This window comes from Lepidochelys kempii, chromosome 4, assembly GCF_965140265.1.
Source record: "Lepidochelys kempii isolate rLepKem1 chromosome 4, rLepKem1.hap2, whole genome shotgun sequence".
NCBI lineage: Eukaryota > Metazoa > Chordata > Testudines > Cheloniidae > Lepidochelys > Lepidochelys kempii.
In genome coordinates, this window is record NC_133259.1 from 94,393,188 (window position 1) to 94,405,167 (window position 11,980).

The window sequence follows — 11,980 nt, forward strand, 5'->3', positions numbered from 1 at the left end:
AACCTCTGCTGCCTCTTTGTATAGTAATTGGAAGTGACTACATTTTGCAGGGAAAAGCTGTAATGATTATCTCAAATGGATTTTGTGGCACAGGTTCATAAATCCAGTCCAATTGTTCTTAAGAAAAAAAAGACACCAAGAATTAAATAAAATAGCCAACATATAAAGCCAGTTTGCAAGTGACCTGGTGCATGTGGAGGGGTACAAGCAGTGATGAGCTGCCAAAATCTTAACAACCGGTTTACTCCTCACCCTACGAGGGGGTCGTGGCCAACCCCCGCCCCCCCACACCCCTGCCCCATCCAACCCCCTCCCCTGTCCCCCGACTGCCCCAGAACTGGGCAGGAGGGTCTCGTGGGCCACCATAGTGGGTGCTCACCCCTCCCCTAAGAGCCAGAGAGATCTGCTGGGGGGCGAGGTGGGGAGTCCGGACGGTGCTTACCTGGGGCAGCTCCCAGGAAGCATCCGGCAGGTCCCCCTGGCTCCTGGGGGGAGGGGGGGGTGTAGCTAGAGCACTCACCGGCAGCTCCCTGCCCCACACCCGACCCCAGCTCACCTCCCCTCCGCTCCGCCTCTGCCTCCTCCCCTGAACGTGCTGCCCCACTCTGCTTCTCCACCCCCTGCCCCGGCTTCCCTCAAATCAGCTGTTCGCGCGGGAAGCCGGGGAGGGCTGAGAAGCAAGTGGCAGCTTCGTGCTCAGGCCCAGGGAGGCGGAGGTGAGCTGGGGCGGGGAGTGGTTCCCCTGCTCCCCCCTCCCCTGGGGTTACCTGCTTCGGTGAGGGCAGCCCTCCTCACACACACATCCCCCCGGCCCCAGCTCACCTCCACTCTGCCTCCGCCTCCACCTCCCTGGGCCTGAGCACGAAGCCGCCGCTTGCTTCTCAACCCCTCCCTCCCCCCGCTTCCCAGGCAAACAGCTGATTTGCGAGAAGCTGGGGGGGCAAAGAAGCAGAGTGGGGTGGCGCATTCAGGGGAGGAGGCAGAGGCGGAGCGGAGGTGAGCTGTGGCCGGGCGTGGAGCAGGGAGCTGTCAGTGGGTGCTCTGCACCCATCAAATTTGCACAGCCCCGGAGCACCCACGGAGTCGGCACCTAAGGCGCCACTTTTGGCTGGTTGTTAAATTAATTTAGAAGCCCTTTGAGAACCAGTTGTTCCTTGTGGGACAACTGGTTCTCAAAGGGCTTCTAAATTTAACAACTGGTTCTAGCGAACCGGTGCAAACCGGCTCCAGCTCACCACGGGTACAAGGAGCTGCACATCTCTTTGCTGCATACACCACATAAAGGCCACAGCAAATTCCAGTTTCTGCTTCTTCTATGAACCCCTGAAGGCACATATTGCCTCATAGGGAACAGAGAAGAGATGGGGCCATAGCATTGCTGCAAACCCACAAAGAAGGCAGAGTGCCCCAGGAAGAATAGGCTTCACCAAACTAAAGGTGCCTGTGCATCCCATCCCACACAGCACAGCATGGAAAGTCAGTGCTTAATTTGTGCTGCGGCTTGCCAGGGCTAAGCCCCGGCACCTCTAGGTTGGCAGTTCATAACCCTGGCACCTCTGGGCTTGCAGAGTCAGTTTTGAAAGTAAAACATTACTTGAGCCCCGGCACCTAATTGCTTGAGTCCGGCACCTCTCTCATTACAAATTTAGCACTGGTGAAAGCCCTTGGGTTGGTGTGACTCCATATCACCCATTACTCGGGTATGTATGCCTCTGCCCATAACTTTTTTTCTGGTTGCTCAGCATACAGAATAGCTACATCTAAATGCAATGAATACATACCGTCCCATATGTGAGCTCCTCCTGCATACATGACATGAAATGGTGCAGATTTGAACTTTAGGGCGAAGTCTACATGAGCATAAAAACAACAAGGAGTGCAGTGGCACCTTAAAGACTAACAGATTTATTTGGGCATAAGCTTTCATGGGTAAAAAAAACCACTTCTTCTTTCTTAACTCACTGACACCCTCCCCCCCCCCCCCCCCCACAGGCACATCTGTTGTACCACGACTAGGTCAGCTCCACCGGTGAAAGCAATGATGGGAATGCTAGTCTAGATGGAAGCTAGCATTTTTGCCACCTTTTTCTCTAACCCCACATTGAGACTATGTAGAACTCACATTGAGACTATGTAGAAAACCTGGCAGCTTCTTTACACTAGCAGTCCCAATTACTAGTACTGGTGCAACTCCACCAGTGATATTTTAAGAAAATTTTAAGACAAAAGTTAGTGTAGACCAGAGGTTCTCAAACTGTGGTCCACGGACCACCAGTGGTCCATGAGCTCCATTCAGGTGGTCCGTGGATAGTTCACTCTAAGGTGCGTGCCTGGGCAGCCGCACATGAGAAAATGAAGGGCCACCCACCTAATTAGTGGAGCACACAGGTGGCGCTCTGCTAATTAGGTGCCTGGACCCTGGAGAAGATGCACATGTAAGGTGAGGTGGTGATCTTGGGGGGAATAGGGGATAGGTGGGAGGGGGCAGTGCGGTGAGAAGAGGGGGTGTGGGAATTTGGGACATGCAGGGCTGCAGCAACCAAAGAAAGAGGTGACCTTCCCCAACTCCAGGGCAGCGGCTGCTAGGGAGAGACAGCTCTCCTTCCAAGCCTCAGCTCTGTGGCTGCTATGGCGGGGGAGAGACCCCCCCTCCTTCCCAGCACCAGTTCGGGGGCTGCCGTGACGGGGGAGAGAGGGCACATCCATCGCATTAGAAAGCTTAAGACTACTGATATTAAAATATGAATTGTGCACTTTTTTTTGTAGAACCAAAAACATTAATTATTATTAAGGTTTTTGTATATAGCCCTTTTGTCCAAAGCGCTTTACAATAGTTAGCTAATGGTACAAACAACATTTGGAAAGATCATCAAGTGGTCCACCGAGACCCTCAGCAATTTTCAAGTGGTCCACGGAAAAAAAAGTTTGAGAACCACCGGTATAGACAATGTCATGGATTTCCCTTTGCATTATTGTCACAGGGAGCTCACTGTGGAGGCCAGATTGTCCTGCTCAGAAGTAGAAACTGGGATTGTAGGAATTTAGCCATCAAAACTGGCAGATACTCCTGTTCTCCCACATTCTGTAGGTGCTTGGGATAGCTGTGGGGAAGTTCTGTACATCTTTCCTTTTTTAGTCCCTTTCAGTCCTCACTTCCCTCAGAAAGCCATGTTTGTGGCTATTAGGTTACTCAGTACCAATGAAGAAAACAGCATATTAATACTAACAAGATTAAGATTACAGTAACCTAGTAAAGTTTGGCAAGGTGGGGGGAGGAGGAATAGTGCCCTCAGTCTAACCCTCCCCTTGTATGGAGTCTGATCGCTATGCAGCACCTGCAGTGTGTCTTTCAGGGGTGGTGGAGATGGTGAACAGTGTCACAAAGATGGTATTTTTCTCCTTCCCACCACACTGTCCAGAATCACAGTATCTGTCCCCTGATCCTATGGTGGCAGAGGTAAGAAACAATATGGCCCAGAATTACTACAATGAATGCAATGTTATTCGACACAAACAATAGACAGAGGGAGCAAATGTTAGGTTGCTGGTGTGCTGAGGTCACAGCCTGACATGCTGCCAAGCAGAGTCTCTCTGTGTTCTTCTACTCCCCCATCTGTCTGTATCCGTCTGTTGTCTCGTACCTTATACTGAGATTGGAATATCTTTAGAGCAGGGATTGTCTTTGTGTTCTGTGTTTGTACAGCACCTAGCACAGTGGGGTCCTGGCCCATGACTTGAGATCCTAGGTGCTCCAGTAACACAAATAATTAATAATCATTTGAAAAGGTTGGAAAGTGATTTTTTAAACAGATTTAACAATAATTTACTTTCTAAAAGGAATATTTCTGAGAGAAAAATTGCTTATCAGAATGTGGTTACAAGGAAAATGGCTGGGTGGTTAAAATAAACAAATACGTTTAGAACATTAAAAATCAGGATAAAAACGTCTAGCAACAGTGCTTTTATTGATGAACGTTGAAACAAAAGATACACAGCAGACTCCACTGAACGAGCATATAAAAGCAAGAGAAGAAACAGGAAGTACTGTAAATTAAGGTCTCACTTTCCCAAAGGAAAGAGTAAGTCTTGACTTAAGCTTAAAGCTGAATTCACTGTGGAAGATCTCATTGCTTTTTACACGAAGTGTGGTGAAAATATAGGCCCAATCCTGCAAGATGCTGAGTGTCCTCAATTTCCACTGACTTTAATGGTAAGTGAAGGCTCTTGGCACATCAGAGGCTCTGTATTTACAAGGACTTTTTACAAATACAATAAAACAGCAAGATAAAAAGACTCTTCTTATGGAATGTAATAGCACAAACCAGAAATTCCTGATATTTGTCGAATGACCACTGTTACACACACATGCCAGCCAGTCAAAGACCCACTCAGATAGGTTTGCCCTCTTCCAGCTACACAAAAACAATTACATTCTGTCCTTTTCACTTTCACCAAACCACTTTCAAAACTGCATCTCCAGCTTCCATTTCAAGCCAAGGGACTGCAATATGAAACACAAGGAGACATCTGGGATGAAATCCTGGCCCCACTGAAGTCAATGGGAGTTTTCCTACTGATTTCACTGTGGCAAGGATTTCAACCCTTCTCTTTACACCTGTCTTTAATTTAACTGGCATAATGTCAGTGTGCTAGAAATAACAATAAAAAACTATAATAATATTGCATAAACCATGCCACTCAAGGTTGCACCAGCCATTCCAAATCCTATATTAAACCTGGGATTGGGACAACAGTAACAGAAAGAGACCATTGTGATCATCTAGTCTGACCTCCTGTGTAGCACAAGGCAGAGGATTTCCCCAAAATAATTCCTAGAACACATATTTTAGAAAAAACATCATATCTTGATTTAAAAATTGTCAGTGATGGAGAATCCACCACAATGCTTGGTAAATTGTTCCAATGGCTAAAAATTTACACCTTATTTCCAGTCTGAATATGTCTAGCTTTCCAGCCTTTAGATCGTATTGTACCTTTCTCTGCTATATTGAAGAGTTTATTATTATATATTTGTTCTTCATGCAGATACTTATAGATTGTAATTAAGTCACCCCTTAACCTTCTCTTTGTTAAGTTAAGTAGATTGAGCTCTTTGAGTCTCTCACTATAAGGCAGGTTTTCTAATCTTCTTATCATTCTCATGGCTCTTCTCTGAACCTTCTCCAATGTATCAACATCCTTCTTGAATTTTGTGCACCAGAACTGGATACTGTATTCCTGTAGCAGTCACACCAGTGTCAAATACAGACATTGGTGGATGTGCAGGTGATATATGCCATCATGTGCCACCAATGCCCCTCTGCCATGTACATTGGTCAAACTGGACAGTCTCTACGTAAAAGAATAAATGGACACAAATCAGATGTCAAGAATTATAACGTTCATAAACCAGTCGGAGAACACTTCAATCTCTCTGGTCACGCGATTACAGATATGAAAGTTGCGATATTACAACAAGAAAACTTCAAATCCAGACTCCAGCGAGAAACTGTTGAATTGAAATTCATTTGCAAATTGGATACAATTAACTTAGGTTTGAATAGAGACTGGGAGTGGCTAAGTCATTATGCAAGGTAACCTATTTCCCCTTGTTTTTTCCTACTCCCCCCCCCCCCCCCAGATGTTCTTGTTAAACCCTGGATTTGTGCTGGAAATGGCCCACCTTGATTATCATACACATTGTAAGGAGAGTGGTCACTTTAGATAAGCTATTACCAACAGGAGAGTGGGTTTGTGTGTGTGTGTGGGGGGGGTGAGAAAACCTGGATTTGTGCTGGAAATGGCCCAACTTGATTATCATACACATTGTAAGGAGAGTGATCACTTTAGATAAGCTATTACTAACAGGAGAGTGGGGTGGGGGGAGGTATTTTTTCATGCTTTGTGTGTATAAAAAGATCTTATACACTTTCCACAGTATGCATCCGATGAAGTGAGCTGTAGCTCACGAAAGCTTATGCTCAAATAAATTGGTTAGTCTCTAAGGTGCCACAAGTACTACAATTTGTATTAATAATATAATGCACAACAGTTTTGTGTGAGAATTTAAATTATACGTCATTTTAATTCAGAATTCGACACAGCGGACCAATCTGCCAAAGATTTGAAAGCATGTTAGTAGAAGAGAGACTTTTTTTAAGAAAGGGGAGTGTCAGACTGATCCAGGATAGTAATAATTTGAATTCTTACCATCTGTATTTACTGGGATCTTATATCTCTCACTTCAGTCAGCATTCAAACTGCAACTTCTCACAAGATAAAAGATAATGACAAGGGGGGAAAAGTAAAAGTAATCAGGAAATGGTCATAACAGGAATTGCTGGATATGTGTTTAGATCCATTAACTTTGATGCCATCAGGTTGCCACCCTTTTCTGGGCATTGCTTTGGTGGTGCGGGGAGCGGGAGGTGGGGAGGGGGTGTGGTCACTTGGCAACTTGCTTAAACTATCTTGTCTCAACAGAGTAAAGGGGCCTTATGGCGTTTCTGGAAGGGGAATGAACTTCATCATTATGCTAGGACCCAGGAATCTACCATCACATTGTTGAGCCTTCATTGCTCTACTCTGAGAAGATCAAGGCCAGGCAAGGACAGGGAACCAGATGTTCAGCTGGCTCCTAAACAACACTTAGAATGTGAATTTAAGTTTCTTACTGTTAATCCTTCCCTGGTACATCAATTTTCCTTACTCACCTTGTATCTTCCACCTCTCCCCTATTTTTCTCTTTCTGCCATCTGTCTAATAAAAATCACCCTTGCCTCCAAACCTCTCCATCTGCTAAGGTCCAATTATGAGATGCAATATGAGACAAAGACCCAAAATGAGGGGTACAAAAATTATTTATGTAGGAAATTTAAAATGCTGTAGGATTCATTACTGTAGTGTAAATAACTCTTTCTATAACCTTAACTTCCCCTTTCTTTATTTCTGATATTTCCACAAGGGAACATCACATTTGTTCTATGAGATGAGGGATATTTGAGTGAGATGCTTGTAATGCTGCCAGGATTTAAAAAAAAAGCGGGGGCGGGGGAGACAGCTAAAAGCAGTGCCTTCACATTCTGGAAAAGTCTGCAAGATAGTGGCAAATTAGACCATACGCTGTAGTTTTGCTAGCAGCTAAGATGTAAGTAATAGAGAGTCAGACGCTATATTTCCTTATTTTTCCTCTTCCCTCAAAAGTTTATTTTGACTTCACTTTAAAGGAAATAGGACCACATTTCAACAACAGCTCCATCTCTTTTTCCCAGTCAGAACTTCTAAAACAATCCAAAAAAGATTGTTGAGCACAAGGTTATCCAGAATGGCATAATATTTGGGAAAAAGAAATTTCACTTAACATTTACCTTTCAAATCCTTTAACTATTTTCTCTTTCTTTTATGTGCATTTAAGTATAGATTCAAATGTTGTTGTTTTTAATGGTGTTTATTACAATGGGAGAAAGCCAGCAATAATGTTATGCAAATCTCAGACTACACAAATATTTAATGATGAAACAAGTGTTTTGTAAATGCCTTAGCCCCTCAAATGCCCAAGATTCCCATCCAAGACACCCTGAACAATGAACAGTTCTCCTATATACATAATTCAAGTTGGAGGGTGGGGAGAGATTAAATGGTATAGAGTCAACAATCCAAGAACAAAGAAATAAATCTTTTGAAACCATGTGCCTCAATATTGCAGGAAATTCAAACATGAAAAGAAGATTCTTCTTTTTTAGGGGATAATGATTAAAATAGGTAAGAACAAATTCTCATAAAAATAAAAAAACGGTTGTGACTAATGAAAATAGAATTTCCGGTTGTGGTAGAGTTGATGGTCTGCGATGAAGACGGAGATATCTACTGGTACAAGATATATTAGCAGAAACTAACCTTCATGAATGTGTATGCCCCTAATGTGCAAATGATGGCATTTCTGGATGATTTATTACTTCTGTGAACTGAAGTCATTCAGGGACCATTCTAAATGGCAAGAGATTTTAATTGTACTCCCAAGTCAATGACAGATAGAAAAATGACCAAAATATTAAGGATACAGTGAAACAAAAGTAAAATAAGGTGCAGAAAAATGGATAAACTGACCAATTTAAAAAAAGTTTAAAATTAACTAACACCAGAGGTGCATTAAACATAGTTAAAAGAAAAATGTGGAAAAGCAGCTGAAGCGTCTAAAGAAAAGTTCCTTTGACAAGCACAATAAATCCAACAAAATTTTAGCATTCAAACTGAAAAAGAAGCCAAAAACCTGACAATTTACTATATCTGTAGGAGAATATTCAGTGTTAGTAGCCTGCTATTATATGCTTATCCACATACAATCAATTTAATTGGTCATATTCATATTTTGTTGTGTGGTGCTGCCAGGAAAATAATTTTTATACAGATTTTTCTACCTCTTTCTCCAAGACACAGTCCTCTTGTCAGATCAAACAATCCTGCTATTTACTTGCAAGAGGACAATGGCTGATTAGGTATGCATAGAGAATGAGAAATGCTGCTAGAAAAGATTTTTGGCTTCCACTCAGAAAGCTGTCTTTGCTGAAACTCTGTATTGGTGGGTTGTCAATGGGCTAAATCCTGACCCAGCATTCAGTTGACAAGCAACCCAGCTGGAAGTCTGTGGCCTGCCTGAGATTCACATATATGGAGCATTACTGCAATTCAACAGTGGGGGAAGCCCCAGCAGTAACAGATGCCAAGTTTCTCCATGGCACCCAGCTGCCCACTCCAGGGGCAGCATGCAAGACTCCACTCCTGTGCAAAGTTACATCAGGAAGAGGTGGTACCTCGCCTGATCATCTAGCATGAAAAGCGAGAGCTCCACAACTAAGTAACAGGGAATCTGCACATTCCTTATTTTCATATTAGAGGGGTCAGAATCTGGACCAGTGAAAATAGAGACTTGAAATCTGTCCATATACAGTCAAATCCTTCTCACCTCACTCACTTGAGCAGTCCTATTCTCATGAATGAGATGGCTTGCATAAATAAAACAAGCAGGGTTTGAATCAGAATACATGAGAAGCATTTGTGGTAGAATAATTGGAAATACAATGTAAATGAAAAAAAAGTCATGAGAAGTATCAGTAACAGAACACAGACATAGATCACACACAAAATGTACAGAGTGCTTCGAAAGAGTTCCAGACTGACCCCAATTCTCTAAGAATATGAATATTTTGAAAGCCATGAAATAGAATTTGAATTGTGTCCAACTCACACTGAAGACATGAGGGATTCCATAACCACACGTAAAATAGTCAAGCTTAGCAATGTTAAATGGTGATGGTAGGACAAATTTTGGTCAGCGTATGCTTACTATCTACAGAATACAGAGCAAACACAAATCCTAGAAATGGGAGAGGATCAGTAAAACTTGCACCTATTGTCTGGCCCTCTGTTTGCTTTCATTTATATAAAATCATAATTAATCAAAATGTAACAGCTTATTGCCAACAACTGAGTCCTCAAAGAACTATTCTCAAATTTCTGACAACCACTATTCCCCTAAAAAAAACTCCACAAAGCAGTTACTCAAACTACATTCTGCCTAGTTAAGACCCAGGCCCCAGCAAACAGTACACTGACCTGGGAGTCACGAGACCCAAGTTCTAGTTCTAGATCTGCCACTGGCCTTCTGAGTGATCTAAGGCAAGTCACTTCACTTCTCTGTACCTCAGTTTCTCCCCTAGTAAAATAGGCATAATGATGCTAACCTCCTTTGTAAAGTATTTTGAGATCTACTGATGAAAAGTGCTATACGAGAGCTAGGTATTATTATTATCATCACCTGTCAAATTTATGAGGCTACCTAAAGGATTATAACTATAAGATTAAGCATGATATAGCACTCATCTCTATTTCAAAGCAAGTGTTGTATGTTATTTATTTTACAGAATACTCACAAATGCTTAAACCAACCAACCAACTTTTTTCAGACAATCAGATTTGGTGTCAGGCAAATCCTCACATCTGCCAGCTTGTATTCTGCATTATTTGTCAACACAGGACCCAGATCAAGTGCAAAAAGAGAAACTATCTTGAAACACTAGTTTGCTTTGTGTTCCAGGGCCTGGAGAGAGTTCAGATAAGTTACATTTATTTGGGTAGATGGAGGTCATTCTGAATATATAGCAGTGACAGAATGCCTGCAATAAATTGTACAAAAGACAAACACACACTTTTTAATTACTTCTCTTCAGAAAATTTGTAGAGTAGTAAGATGGATGGAGGTAGTTCTTGTAAACTCACAGTGATAAGAGGCAAAACAGGGCCCAACAGAAGTTTATTTTGGAGAGGCAGACCTGAAGGCTACCAAACACTGAATTAAACTAAAAGATACTACAGCATGAGCTCCTATAGCATACTACATTTCTCTCACAAGTCAGAAGTAATTGAATAATTCATAAGTGTTGCAGAGTGACTGAGGTTCCTAGACTAATTCTTGTAAATGTGATTAGTAAGATATCCTATGGGAATCATATACGGTTCTTCTTTATATTATGAATTTATGCCCTACTTTAGTTTCATTGACGTTCCCTTACAATGTATTCTGCTAGGAAATAACTTCCAAGTAGGATTTTTATCTCACAGCTTATATTATTTTTTAAAGTTGCACTATATCACTATCATTTCTTTCCCTTGGTTTATCACTTGGATTAGTAATAGCAGGAGTTCTCGAACTGGGGGTCGTGACCCCTCAGGGGATCACAAGGTTATTACCTGGGGGGTTGCGAGCTGTCAGATTCCATCCCAAGCCCCGCTTCATTTATAATAGTGTTAAATAGCATTTATAATAGTGTTAAATATTTTAAAAAGTGTTTTTAATTTATAAGGGGGGTTGCACTCAGAGGCTTGCTGTGTGAAAAGGGTCACCACTACAAAAGTCTGAGAACCACTGAGTAATAGCAACAGTGCTTTTCACGCACAGATCTAAAATCACTTTATAAAGGTGGGGAAGCACCCTCGTTTACAGATTAACACATTCTAGAGCTGAGGTTTGGGTCAGAAGTGGAGCTTGTTGAAGGGAGGGTCTGACCACTGGCATTTTCAGATGTTGGTCTTGGCTATATGTAAAAAGACAGGGACTTCATTCTTTACAAATTAGGAAAGGTATTAATTTCATTACCACCACCTTGGTATTCCATAATATTTAAGAAAAAAAAACAAATAATTTTTCATTAACACACTACATCCCTGGAAATCATTACAACATGAAACCAAAGGAATTATATTGTTCTTGGTTAATGCCAATTGCACCAATTAGTGTACAGCATCATCTTGGTTTTACCTTGTTTCCCCTGTGTGGTACTGGGGATTGTGCTTTTAAGGGCTGAGCTTCCCAGACAGAGTCTGAGCTGGGGCACTGTGAAGTTCTTGTTTTTGGTATGCACATTGAGCTGGAACTGAACACGGAATAAAACAGAGCTCTTGTAAGCCCTGGGGGATCACTGAACACCACATGGTACCATGCATAAAAAGGAACTAAGAAAATGAGTGAAGAATGGAGCAGTTAAAAGCCCCACCAGAGCTGAAACTCTCTGGAAATGTGGGGAACAAATCAGAGAATGTTTAAACCATGCTTCACTCTGTATCTGCAAGGAATGGGTGCCAGCAAATAGGAAGACAGTCAGCAGGATAGCCTTATATCTGACAATAGCTGGTTCTAAAGCACTTGATGTGTTTAACAGTTTTCAGTTGCTCAGGTAGAGAAAGCTAACTATGGAACTGTATTACAGACATTTGAAATGTCTGTAGTTCATGTAAAAATGCGACATATGAAAGGTATGTTGTTAAGCACTGCACAAAAAATGAAACCATTGAGTTTGCCCCTCTTGCAATTTTGGGTGGGCTGAGTCCCTAATAAGAGACCAGATGGTATCTACCAATACAGGGATCAAACCCTTGCCACCATCACTTGCCTGGGTTCCTCGTATATCTAGTATGTAGTACCATT